The 13249-nt window shown below is 51.5% G+C and overlaps 1 protein-coding gene across 2 annotated transcripts in view; it reads right to left on the bottom strand.

Annotated features, from left to right (window-relative positions):
• Nucleotides 1-3918, bottom strand: part of DTX2 (deltex E3 ubiquitin ligase 2) — a 34839-nt gene extending 30921 nt beyond the window's left edge. For both annotated transcript variants that reach the window (XM_041482700.1, XM_041482701.1), the window contains exon 1: nucleotides 3835-3918. The gene's annotated coding sequence lies outside the window, so the exon portion shown is untranslated. The remainder of the gene's footprint in view (nucleotides 1-3834) is intronic.
• Nucleotides 3919-13249: the final 9331 nt, after the last annotated feature.

Genomic DNA, 13249 nt, shown 5'->3' with positions numbered 1-13249 from the left:
TGGAGAAGAATAGAGAAAGTGTAGGAGCCCAAAGACCAGACAAAGACACAAAGGACAGTGAATAAATTCCAACAAGAAGAGATCACCACTCTCAGCCCCCAAGGGATGTAAAAAGAACAGATCCAAAGGCATCACATGATCACCCAGCGACACCAGAGGTCTGATATTTGACATTCCTTGTCTGTTGTGTCATTCCAAGGAATCCTGTCCAAACTATCTGCACACACATCTGTCCAAATGCTGGACGACCACTTGGAGATCCTCACGCTGGTGCTCGTGTGTAGGTGGGTTTGGCTGTGAATGAGTGAAGCTCATTTTGTTTTAAAATAAATTCGCCTTCTCCCTTCTGAGGTCTCACGTCATTGATTGCTCGCTTAACTCCCAGCAGTCAGCAGGGAGCCGTGAGCTTCCTTCCCATCCAATGGAAAAGTTCAGGTCTCCCAAGAGGCAGAGCAGCAGTGGGTGGCTTCCACTGGAGGATGCCATCTGCACAGAGAATGACATGCCTGCCGGATGGGGGAAGATCCCACGCTCCGTGGAGCGTCCCATCCATCATGCCCGTGTGGCTTGATAGCTTAAAAAAGACAGAGGAGAGTGAGCACAGAACAGACACACCCACACGTCTGCATTTATAAGAAGAAGGCAACAGTTTCCCCAGGAATTGAGTGTAAATTAGTTTATGAGGTGCTCTGAGATTTTTATACGACACCCCCAGCTCAATTGCTCTTGGTGACAAACCGCTCCAGATCACCAAGATCCTACCCTGGCCTCTGCTATTAATCTTTTCCTTGTAATCCATTCTCACCTAACACACCAAGGACAGTCATTGCACTGCTCAAAACAGCAAATTAAGACTTAAGGTATCAAATCCAACACCTGTCTCTGCCACTTCTTTTTATGGCAGGTTTCACACCAACACTTTTCCAGCACAAGGACCACCAGCATTGTCCATGCTCAACTCAGAGCAAAAGCCAGGCTGTGGCATTTTCTGTCCCAGCCACCTCCATTAGGTGCTCTGAACCCCAAATACAGAACCAACACCGTTTTCCCCCCCAAAGCTGTTACCAAATACTCATCAGCAGCCGCACGCCGAGCAGAGAGGAGGGAGGCTGTGAGGAGGGAGTCAGCGGCTCGTTTTCCTTCCTTTCTGAAACAGCAGCAGGAAATGCAAACAAGCAGACACCGCAGCAGAAAAGCCACCTCCTTCCCGTGCCACCTCACACTCGCTGGGGTTACAGCTGGGTGACAACAGTCTGTCCCTCAGCCCGGGGTGGCAGCGATGCTGTGAATCCTGGAGCACACGTGAAGGTACCCGGGCTGGCTGCACGTGAGTGTCGTGTGCTCCAACATCCACTTCCCCACCAGAGTGGAAAAATATTTCCTGTGCTGGGACTGCTGCTCCAAAGGAGGAGCGAGGGGCGTATTTCAGCCTCCTGCCAGTTCTTGCTGAAAGCTGCTGGAGCCAGCAGCTGTTTGCACGGATTGGGAAGTGAGGAATGCGGGAGAGCATCAGTAAGCCAGAATTACACAAGTCCTGGAGTTATGGCAAATAAGAAAGAAAAGGCCTAAAGTTGCAGTTCCTGGCTTCTCTTTGAGAATTCAGCAGCACACAAATAGTGAAAGCTGAGAAATTCAATACTGGAGCTGCTTGAACAGTGTTCAGCATTACACCACAGCAGAAAGGGATTGGGGAAGAGTAGCATGTATTTTGGGATGTGTTACACACCCAGCTCACATCTTTACTCAAATCCCATGGACCTGAACACTTTCATCTCAAGCTTTAAAAACACCTTGAAAAGCTGAAATTCACATCAACCCTAAAAGCTCTTATTCACCAAACAGTCATGGCTCCAGACAGAAATCCTCTGGGCCACCCTTCCTCCAGTGAAAACAAACCCCTGGCTAATTCAAGTGTAGACTTAAATATTCCTGCCAGATGCCCTTCACTTTGAAGGTATTTGGTAATACTGGCTCAGAGCTTGAGTATGGATTTGTTCGGTTGGAACTTTACACCCAGCACAACCTCTGAAAAATGTGTCCACATGGCTTTAATTGGGGACTTGGACAGGAAAAAAACTGAGTGCATTTCAGATGAGTTTTCCAGCAGCTTCACTCCCTGCTCCTCAAACTCCAGCAAATGGTGGTGAGAAAACTGGAGAACGGGAATTAAAGCCTTTGAAAGCTGTGTTTAATTCGCTGTTCTACTTCCAGAAAGCAGATTTTTCTTTCGCTTTAAATGCAGGATCTTAAAATTCATGGGTCTGAGATGATTTCTAAAAATGCCAACTCCTTTTGTTAAGTTTCTGAACTTGAATTGCCAGCGCTGATAAAAGTTATCACGAAACGCGAGCTTGTACCTGGAAAAGAAAAAGAGCCTTGGGAGCTCTTGAGCTGGGCGGAATTAAAAATAAAAATCGCCAGATAGGTAAAATAGAGACTTCTCAGCAGGTTGTTCAGAAAAGAGAGTGCCCAGGAGGGATCGTTAAGCATCAGGGCACCACTTTGAGAGACAGGACTGGGAGGGCACCAAAGATCCCATGGGAAGAGATTACACAGGGATTAGGGGAGCACATAAAGCACAGGGAGGCTGCAGGGCTGCAGTAAAACGTGACCCTGTGCAGGGGGCACGACTGGAGCAGCATTACAGGTGCCCTGCGCCCTCCTCCGACCCCAAACCAGGGCCCCCACACCAGCTGAGCTGCACTTCTGGGCACAGCAAAACCCGATGCACCAGGGTTAGAAGCTGTTGCCGGGTAACTCATACCCAAACACACCTTCCCTTACACAAGCACCCAGCACCGATTAGCACCAACCAAAGAGAAAGAACAGAGCTCGGCAGGAGGGAAGGGTCACAGAAATAACTCCGAGCACGCAGATCCATCCCAGCCCTGCCCTCTCCCAGCCTCTGCCGATCCTCACGGCACAAGGTGGCTGGGTTGACAGCCAAAACAACAGAAGAAATAAGCCGGCTGCTCCAAACCTGGACTGCTTCCATTCAAAACAAGCCTTTAAGCGAGTTCCCCTCGGAGGGGGAAAATAGAGAAGGCAACTGAGGCGGAACAAAGCGTTTGCCTGTCAGTTAAGCCGAGGGCTGGTTTCGGGCACGGGTGAATTTTAAAACTGAGGCAGCGAGAGGAGGGCAGGTACACCCAGACCCAGGATCCCACCTGGACACGGGATCTCACCACACCTCGCGTACAACCCGACCGCTCCTGGGTCCTTCTGGGCACCCAGGCGGGTGATTTATTTGCGGGGAGATCTGACTTGTGAGGTGAGAACCTGGCACCATCTGCAGGGTCCCTCCAGCTGCCCCACGGCTCCGGCTCATGGCAGGAGCTCCTGGAGCTCCGGAACGGCCAAGCCGGGTCCCGCCTGAGGAGCCGGCGGCTCGGACCGGCCCGGCGGGGACCACCCGCCCCTCAGGGAGCTCCCCCCGGCCCTGGGGCCCTGGGCAGCACCCGCCACCCACCGCAGCCGCCTGCTGGCTCCCACCGGCCCCCGGTACCACGGACACCCCGGGCCCCGAGGGTGCCGACACCGACCGCTCCGGAAGCTGCGGCGCGGCGGGGGCCTGGTGCGAGGGGAACGGCGCCCGTGCCCGCGGGCCGACGGGACGCCAGGCAGGCCGGGCCCGGAGCAGCCGCAACGGCCCGGGCGGTCCCTCACGAACGGCCCGGGCTGCGCGGCACAGGGAACGGGGTGCCGGGGGTGCCCGCCCGCGGGTGCCCGCCTCGCGAAGCACAGCCCAACCCAACCCAACCCAGCTCAGCTCCCCGTCCCGGCGCCGCTGTCCCGATGTCCCCTGGTCCCGTCACCCCTCCCCCGGCCCCTCACCCCGACCAGGGCCCGGCGCCGCCGCTCCCGGCCCGCGGTCACGGAACCTCCGCGCGTGCGCACGCCAGACCGCCGGGGGGCGAGCTCTGGGGGCGGGGCCGGGGCGGGGCCATGGGGGAAGGACGGACGTGATTGGTGGAGGCGTGAGGGAGAGGAACGGTGAGCGTGAGGCGGTGTGGGAGCGGTAATGAGTGTGATAATGAGTGTGGTAATGAATATGGTAATGAGTGTGGTAATGAGTGTGAGTGTCCGGGACCGAGTGTGGTAATGAGTACGGTAATGAGTGTGTGATAGTGATACTGAGCGTGTGTGATAGTGCGAGTGACAATGTGTGATAGTGTGTGACAATGAGCGTGTGTTAGTGACTGTGTGTGTGAGATGCTGTATGATAGTGAGTGTGAGACAGTGTGCCTGTGTGATAGTGGATGTGATAGTGTACAGTGAATGGTAGTGACAGCGTATAGAGTATGGTAGTGTATGATAATGAGTGTGTGAGTGATTGTGTGTCACAGTGAGTGTGAATAGATATGGAAAAGTGATTGTGTAAATGATAGTGACTGATAGTGTGTGAGAGAGAGCTGGTGCTATGTGTATGTGGGACAGTGTGGGTGTGAGTGTGGCAGTGTGTGACGGTGTGGGGTGTGTGTGAGTGACTGTGCATGAGTGTGATATCCTCCATGTGAGTGTGACACCATCCGTGTGAGTGTGAGAGTGTGTAATACTGGGGGTGAGACGCTCTGTGTGTGCAGGGGATTCTGAGTGTGATGGGCTGGGTGATGGGATGTGTGTGTCTGTGCGGGATCGTGTCTGTGTGTGATGGGCTGTGTGTGTGTTTGTGTGTGATGGGCTGTGTGTGCGTGTGATGGGTTCTGTGTGTGTGTGTGTGTGTCTGTGTGTGTGTGTGATGGCACCACCACTGCAGCCTCTCCTGCAGTTTAACACCTCTGGCAGCTCCTGTGGGAATGTGGCTGTGACCCCTGGAGCCAGATCCAGCCTGCATTAATCAGCTGCTCACCACCTTGAGGGTTTGCTTACATCCAAGCAAAGCCCTGGAGATGCCTGCTCCTTGTTGGGGTGAGGATGGTGGAACACAACCCTGTGTGCCACAGATCTCTCCAAGGACACAGCGCTGCTCCCTCCCAGCTGCTGCTCCTCCATCACCACCCTTGCAAGATGTGTGTGTTTATTTAGGAATTCCTTTGATCCTGGAGCATCTTAGAGGGTGCTGCATCACTTCTTCATGCTCTCTTAGAGGTAGGTCAGACCCAACCTCGGTTTTCTCCTTTCCTGGGGCCCCCACCAAGACCTCAGCAGCAGTGAATAAAGAACCACAGAACCAGAGAATCATTTAGGTTGAAAAAGACCATTAAGATCACCATAATTCCTTCTGAACAAGGAAATGTTTACCAGTCCTTATCAAATGACTTAAACCTCCCTGGACTTTACACCCAGCAGCACTGATTCACCCATGCCATGATACACCTGCCCCAAAAGTCTTATAAAATAAAGAAGATTATGTTTGGAGTCAGTAGTCACAGCAAAAAAAAAAAAAAAAAAAAAAAAAAAAAAAAAAAAAAAAAAAAAAAAAAAAAAAAAAAAAACACCAAAAAACATATAGAAGCATTTTATACAGTAGGAATGAAGGGATATTATAAAAATCTTCTTCCATGGTTAAACATGTGAGACTCATCTTTACAGAGCCTGAATAAAGTTGGTTTTCATCCCAAAATGTAGAGTGCCAAGCACATAACCACGACAGCTCCAGTGAAAACCCTCTGGAGCTGCATCCCCCCACAGCTCAGCCTCGTATGCAAATGCCCATGGATTTCTCTGCTCCAGGATGGATGAGACTGTCACATACTTGAGTTCAAAATACTCACAAAGTACTAATAATTGCCAGAAGTGATTGATAGCCTGCTTGTAATGTGTCTGCTTAAGCAATAAGCTTCACATTTACAACTCAGGTGCTTGGGATTCCTGTCTCCTGCGGCTGTAATTAGGAAATGGAGAGCAGTGCAGAGGGGTTTTTTTCCTGAAAAATAGATAGGAATGCTTCATAAAGCCTTGCTGGGAGCAGACCATGTGATCCATGCGGACAGGTATTAAATATCCTGTGATCCTAAATAGGAAAAGACTTCAGGGAGATTTGAGGATGGTGAAGGAGGGTTTCTATTGAGTCCTGCAGACCTTCGTGGCATGGCTGGCAGATAAAGGGATGCTCCCAGTGAGGAGTCCTGGCTGGTGAGAGAGGATGGGCGAGGCCTCAGGGTGATGCTCTGGAGCTGAAGGTGCTACTGATAAGGGCTGCAGGGTGGGGGAGAGCAGAGGTGAATTGGGTGCAGCTCCTGGGTGGAGGGAAGGGCTGTATGGCAGAGATAAAGCAGCCAGGTAGTGGCTGAGCTGTGGGAAGAGTCTTAAATTGCACTGGATTTATTTAATTTTTAATTTTTGAGCAGGGATAAATTATCTGATTTTGCATCAGGGGTCCTGGAAGGTTTTGCCAGGCACAGTGAGTGGCTGAGGCACCTCACCTCAGCAGTGCAAGTGCGTGGCTGGTCCTCATCTCCCTTTTCTCACACCTCTCCATCACTTGTCCTGTATTCCACCATGGTCCAACACCCTGAAAAGGACCAACAGAGCCATGGGAACATGAATGAGGGGTCTGGTGACCAGCTGAGCCTGTCAGACACCACTGAACAGCTTCCTCCAGCTGTTCTGTGTTGTGAGGGTGGCTGTAAGGATCCTCGGTGATCCCTGAGTCTAAAAGGTGAACCTCAGTGTCCTGCTGTCCCTAAGGACCCTGTATTCACAGGGATGCAGACCTCACAATCCTCGCTGCCTGCAAAAATATTTTATATTTTGCATGATTTTTACTTTAATGATCTCCAGATTTTAACATAGTCCCTTATGGTTTTGGGGTTTTTTTGTTTGTTTTTGTTTTTTGTTTGTTTGTTTGCTTGTTTGGGGTTTTGGGGTTTTTTCCCCAGCTGGATCCCTCTTTTCCCATGCTGTTCTTTCCCACACCCTTCTCTGCATGCTCCCCAAATCAGTATGCAAAGCACTGAGTCCTCCAACGAGGCATCACCTCCTGTCTGATCCATCCACACACTGGGATAACCAGCCAAATATTTGCCTTCCCCGTGCTCCTTTCCTTGCAGTGGTGCTGGAAGGCTGTTGAATTAATTTCTCCGTGGCTGCTCCCTCTCACAGGGTTTTGGCTCGAGGTCCTACACTAATGCCTACAGAACCTGATGCTTGAGGCTCTGTTAAATTGCCAGGCTTAGCCTGGTGCTCCAGGGAATAGCCTGGCCACTTAGGAAACTGCCTGTCCAAGCTCTGCTGGGATTGCTGCAGCACTTTGAATTCACAGCCCACTCGATTTCAGATTGATTTCCCTGAGCAGGCAAACCCAAAGTGACAGGAATTAGGAAGAAATTCCTCTGCAGGCAAAGGATAATAGGTGAAATTTCGTTTCATTTTCCTCAGCAGCAGCTGCTGCTGGTTCCTGCTGGGACCTGCCAGTTAGACAAAGCAGGGATGGATCTGGTGTGGGCATCCTCCTCCTGCTGGGTGGCTTTGCTGTCCAACCCCTGGGATTTACCTGCTGAGAGGGACATGTTCCTCATCCCTGCTGCTAGTGAGAGATGCCCCAGGAGCTCAGCTCAGCTCAGCTCTCTGTGTTCCAGTGCCTGCCTTCTCTGGGGAAATCATGGAATCTTGAACAGTTTATGTTGGAAGGGACTGGCCCAGGTTGTTCCAGCCCCTTGCCATGGGCAGGGACACCTTCCACCATCCCAGGCTGCTCCAAGCCCCACCCAACCTGACCTTGAACACTTCCAGCATCCATATCTTCTCTAGGTCCCTGTGCCAGGGTCTCACCACGTTCATCATAAAACATTCTTTCCTTATGTCAACCCTAAATTTACCATTATCAGTTGAAACCCCAGCCCCTTCTCCTGCCATCCTGACCCCGATCAAAAGGTTCTCTCCATCCCTGCCTTTGCTAAATCCAGCCGGGAAACTCTGGAGCCGACTCCTCTGGGTTGTGTTCCTGTCTCACCTGCTCTGGCCACACTCACCTCGCCATTAATGCTAATTAGGGGCAGAACCCATCCCGCTCTGCCTTCTGCCTGCTTTTCCCAGTGGAGCGTTCCTCTCTGTTCCCGAATCCCAGCCTCCCCGCTGTCGCAGGCGCTTCTCCCTGCAGCTGCGTGCCACCTAGTGCACACTGAGCCGCGCGGCAGCCGCCAGGGCCGGCCATCCATCCCTCCGGAGCTTTCTGGAGATAAATGAGCCTTTCCAGGTCCCTTCCAGCCCGAGCTGTTCCATGCAGCGTCACGCTCGGGCACGATTTCTCCATCCACACAGGTTCCTGCGCTGGCAGGCAGCGATGTCCACCCCATCTGTCTTGTCGGCCTGGCTGTCCCCGCACAGGTCATCAATTCCCAGTCACCCACTTTGGCACGGTTTGGGCTCTCTGGAGTGAATCTAAAAGCACTGAGGCTGCAGCAGTCCCATCTCACAACAGAGATGCTGCAGCAGGAATGGGATGCAGGAATTCCCCAGGGCTGGCAGAGAAGCCACCAAGTGCTGGTCCCAATGGACAAGTCATAAAAATAAAGACACCTATATAAATATCTGAGTATTTATATAACATATCTAGGGCTGTTGTCCCATAGGATCCTGCTGCCAGGTGAGGTTTCACCCTCACAAGTAATGGCAGGCAGAAAGGGGAGTTACACACCCTAAAGCTCATGGTTCACAGTGAGTGCCTTTGGTGACAGAGGGGACCCAGCTCCCTGTTTCCCATCCCCTATTCCCCCATGTGATCCGTTCCTGCTCCTCCCCAGCCCCGGATGGTGGCTGGAGCCCACGGCATGGGTCTGCTGCCTCCGGAGAGCCTCCTGTCAGCACCGCGTCCTTGGGCTGCTCCTTCCCACCTGCCCCAGGTGGTTTCTGTAGCGCGTCGGGCAGGAAGCAGATTAGGGAGGAACAAAGGTGATTTTGTCTGGGGAGGGGATGGCTACCTCTCCCCGGACTCCAGCTTGCTGCAGCCCAGGGTGATGCTGAGCCTCTCTGGGGGCTTCCACTGCTCTTTCCTCAGCCCTGCTCTTCCTTCAGTGAACTGCCAGAAAACACCTTAAAATTAGCTCGTGGTTCCCAAATAGCACAGGGAGCACAGCCCCAGCTGCACCGAGGCGGGGCTTGATGTCAGGACAGGGAACCAAAATGGTCTTGTACTGGATTTACATCTTTCCCTTCTTCAAAGGCTGCTGGACACAGGCTGGTGTGGGGCTGAGAGCTGCCAGGACCCCACACTGCAGGATCCCATCACTGTCCGTGCCCTGGAGCAGCAGGAGGAGCAGAGGAAGGAGAGGAAGCTCCATCCTGCTGTAAATGCAGCATTTTTCGTGCTGGTACTCCCAAAAGTGAAAGCAGCAGCAGGAGCCCCCTAAACACCCGGTGATTTAGCTCAGCAATCACCAGGGGAATCCTGTCATTCTTTATACACTGGCTAATGGCTTGAAACAGCAACTGGTGTTCTTAGCCCTGTGTTTCCCTCCTGGCAGCAAGAAGATGACTTTTGTTTCAGCTTAAGGTTTTTTCATATGGCACCAGGCCCTTCTTTACATCCCAAATTAATTTCCTGGCCATGGTATAGCCTGGACAAATGAATTTATCTCTCCTCTCTGTATTTTCCTAGCTAATTGAAAAGGGAAATCACTTTGGAGTTTTGGTTTTGGTTTTTGGTTTTGTTTCGTTTTTTGTGGGTTTTATTTGTTTTGTTTGGTTTTTTTTTTTTTTTTTTTTCCCTGGAGGCCTTGTATTTTCTGCAGCTTCATGAGCCACTTGTTTTCCCCAGTTTCTACCCATGGCCAAACTACTGCCAGAAAAGATGTCTGCTGGAGATGACACCCACTGCCATAGGAAGCTGCTTGTGGCATGTGGCAGCTGCTGAGTGCATGTGGGGATGGCCCTGACTCCTCCAGAATCTTCTCTCCCCTGAACATCTCTGGAGTGTCCTGGAGTGTCCCAGAGTGTCCCTGCCTGACTAGGCAGCAGGACCATCAGGAAGCACAAAAAGAGCTTCTTTTTTTCCTGGCACACAAGAGAACAGCCTTGCTGTCCTGTGGAATTTTATAATTAGCCTTTTTTATGTTGTGGCTGCTCCTTGAATAAGGCTGGTTGTGTTTTCTTTTCCTCAGAGCAGCGTAATCCCCCAGCCTGATACTGCCAAGCCACTCAAAGCACACACAGGAACGATGTAGACATGGAAAAAGGCTGAGATGCTGCCCCAGTGCCCAGAGAAATCCTGGACAGGGTGGAGAGCATCTCATCCCTGCATGTCCACATTGTGCTCCTGGTCTGCCAAACCTGGATGGGCACTGATGCTGGAGCTGATGATTCCCAGCCCATGGGCCCTGGCAGACAGCCAGGATGGTGGAGAGTTTGTCAAAGTTTAGGCAAAACAGACTTAAAAGGCACCTTTGAAACTTGTGCTCATGATCTGGTTAATTAGAACTTTGCTGCTACTGGGAAATAAAAGTGCCTAATTGCTAATTACTGAATCTCTGCAAGAAAGGAACAGCAGAAGCAGTTGGCGACAGTTGTAGCCAGAGCTGGCTTTGTGCAGAGCTAAAATACAAAACCCAGACTTTTTAGGGCATTTAGATGTCTGGGCTTTGCATAGGAACAAGCGAAAAATCCAGCAGCAAGAGCCACAAGGCAAATTCTGCCTCCTGTGAGAATGAGGGCAGGAATCCTGTGGCTCATAAAATCAACTTGTTCAAAGCCCAAAGCACACCAGGCTCCTAAAATTGCTGGGGAACTTAAGAATTCATAAGGCTGGGAAACGCAGTATGTTTGGAGGTTCCTTTTCTGTGGTCTTCAAGGCTGCTGAGACCCACAAGTTTCACATTATCTGGCTGTTACTTGCAATGATGGTTAAAATGGTTTAAAGGCTGTATTAGTTAAAAATTATTAAATACACACAACTCTTTTTAAAATAAAGAGATGCCCTGGTCAGAAGCAGAAGAAGACAACATGAATGTGTAGAGTAGAAGGCGGGGAGGTGAATGGGGAAGGTTCCCAGCCACAGGACATCCCTCTCCACAGGCTGAGAGCACAGGGATAGGTCAGGTCCCTCTAACGTCCTCAGCAGAGATGCCTTGGATGGTCAGACAGGAAAAATCCCATGAAAACGAACCTGTAAAGGTAATTTCTCGCCTAGGAGCAGGCAAGGAAGACCATGGTTTGCTCAAGGAACAGGTCTCCAAGGCCCCCAGGCAGGGAAGGAGGTCAGAACCATCCCCTCCTGCTGCAACCCAGTGCTGGCTCAGGCACCGACAGAAGTATTTCCAGCCAGATGGTTACTGCTGACTTCCTCTCCAGGTGGGCACTCAGACAGCCGAGGAGGGAGGTGGGAAGGAGCTGAAAAGCCCAAATCCTCTGAAAAAGCTTCTTCCTTCCCCTCGAGGCGTAACCCGGCTCTGCCAGCACCCAATTTAAGGATGTGTCCCTGCCTGCCTCCCTGAAACCCGAGCCATTCCCTCCCCGCCATGTCTCCTTAGCGGTATTCCCTCTCTTCTCTTTCTGCTTCTTCTTCCTCCTCTTCTCCCTTCTCCTGCTCCCCCTCTTTCTCCTTTGCTTTGGGGATGATCTGCCCCAGGATGTGTTGCAGGGCTGCCATCCTGCTGTAACCCAGCAGCAGCAGCCCCAAAACTGCAAAGGGATGACAGGCTGGAGCTGTTCCGTGGATGGATGAGATCCATTTTCTTCCCCCTTTTTAATTTTTTTTAAAAATTTTCTAAGCAAGATCTCACCTAAGGAAAAAAAAAAAAATATCCTGCCTTATCCCCATCCCATCTTGCCAGGAATATTAATTTCAATCGTTATTTTTGAATATTTTATAACTAACTAGCCAGCTCCTTTGTGTATTTCAAAAGCGGACGGATATTTCTGGGATTTGATACACCCATCTTTATACTGGAGAGAAAATACTGAACAGGTATGTGGATTTATGACGCTTTTTTTTTAGGTCAGGGTGGTAATTACAAATAATGATCTGGCAGGCGGTGGCAGCTGAAAAACTGTGATTTCTCCTGAAGTTGTTTGAATAGTCAAAAAGTGGAAGAAGTGATAAACAGAGACCTGGGGTTCACTCCAGCTGTGGCCAAAGGGTCCAAAGGGGACCAAAAGGGGTGAAAGGATCTGCAGGGTCCTGTGTCCAGGTGTGAGGAGGGAGTTCTCACTGAGGGCAAAGGGCTGGCTGGGCACAGTGTATCTGCTGTGCTGTGTTATTTGGGGTGAAAGCAGAGACTTTCTGTGCCCCACGTTAAAGCCCTGATCCTCCCCCGTGAGTTTTGTACCATCCCTGGTGGTCAGGGCTGAGCAGCATGGGGCTGATGGAGGATTTGCTGCTTTTCCAGCGGGTCCGTGGTGGGGGGTGGCTTCACAGGACACCTGACAGCTTGAAAACCTTGGTGTGAAGTGACTTCCATAAACCCACATTGAGCAACTCTTTAAATCATAGAATCATCACAAAATCATAGAATGGTTTGGGTTGGAAGGGACCTTAAAGATCATCCCATTCCACCTCGCTGCCATGGGCAGGACACCTTCCACCAGCCCAGGTTTCTCCAAACCCTGTCCAACCTGGCCTTGGACACTTTCAGGGATGGGGCAGCCACAGCTTCTCTGACTGATATTAAAAGGGATGCTGGGTTTTGCTACAATGCCATAACGACTAATTATGGCTTAAAAGCAGATTTTTTTCCTGTGGAAATTCTGAAAGAGCCCCAACACCCCTGGGTTTAAGGAAAGGAGTTCAGTTTTCAGCTGAATCTTGAGCGTTGGGGTGAGGATTGAGAAGCAGTTGGAAAAGCACAGACAGAGAAGGAAAGTTGGGTTTTCCCTCTTGGGGGTCAGCCGTGGCACAGCACCGCAGTGGTTAATGCCCGCTGCCACCCTGCGAGGGAGCAGGAACGCGCTGGCTCCGGCACAAAAGTGGCCGGCGATGACAACGTCCCCGCGAGCAGGACGCGATGCCGGGGTTTGGCCGGGACAGGGCGGCGGAGGGGCCATCTGTCAGCCCTGCCCGCTGGAGAGAGGGGAGGGCCCGTGGGACAAAAGGCGACATTATTCGGTGCTTCAGGAGGGATGAATGGAGTATTGAAAGCCACCACCTCAGCGAGTAGATTGGTTTTCAGCCCCCACCACTGAGCTGTCTGTCCGCTGGTGAGTCTCCTCCAGAGGCTTGGGCAGCAGGAGTCGAGCAGAGATCAGGGAGATGTAACGGGGCCGTGCCCCATCCGCCCGGGCTCCTTCCTGCACCTCCATCACCCCTTGCTGGTGCACGGAAAACCCTTTTGTCCACCACCATCTCTCCCTAGCGAAGGCAACAAGGTCCAAGCCT

The sequence above is a fragment of the Pyrgilauda ruficollis genome, unplaced genomic scaffold (genome assembly GCF_017590135.1).
Source record: "Pyrgilauda ruficollis isolate IOZ18807 unplaced genomic scaffold, ASM1759013v1 scaffold59, whole genome shotgun sequence".
NCBI classification, from domain to species: domain Eukaryota; kingdom Metazoa; phylum Chordata; class Aves; order Passeriformes; family Passeridae; genus Pyrgilauda; species Pyrgilauda ruficollis.
Note: the sequence above shows the minus strand (reverse complement) of the source record. Positions and strands in the feature narration are given on the sequence as shown.